The sequence below is a fragment of the Camelina sativa genome, chromosome 12 (assembly GCF_000633955.1).
Source record: "Camelina sativa cultivar DH55 chromosome 12, Cs, whole genome shotgun sequence".
Taxonomy (NCBI): domain Eukaryota; kingdom Viridiplantae; phylum Streptophyta; class Magnoliopsida; order Brassicales; family Brassicaceae; genus Camelina; species Camelina sativa.
Genome location: NC_025696.1, coordinates 16,421,299 through 16,421,700, shown reverse-complemented (window position 1 = coordinate 16,421,700; position 402 = coordinate 16,421,299).

Sequence of the window (402 nt, the reverse complement as noted above, 5' to 3'; positions counted from 1 at the left end):
AGAAAATAATCTAATCATCTCACATGTATATAATTGTACTTAGATTGATATCCTTTAACATACGATGGTCGACCCATAATTAAGGTGATTGAATGACTACACAATGATGATAGGACAAGGTCCAAAGTACGTTGAAGCCATTCATTCCACGTCCTAAGGTTTTTTTATTAGGGGCGTCCAGTCTCATTTCGTATAGTTTGTTCGTATTATATAAATGTGAAACGTAACTGAAGTTTGTTTCTGAATCCTGTTTTACATTAGTTGTTTTATCCGACATGTTTTGCATTCAACTCCAATTTGTTTAGCTGAATTCAGAACTCTTGGCTGTCGTTCTTTTGTTTGTAACCAAGAGATTATTACTCATTTGCTCTTATTTAAAAATACCAAGAAAGAGACAAACAA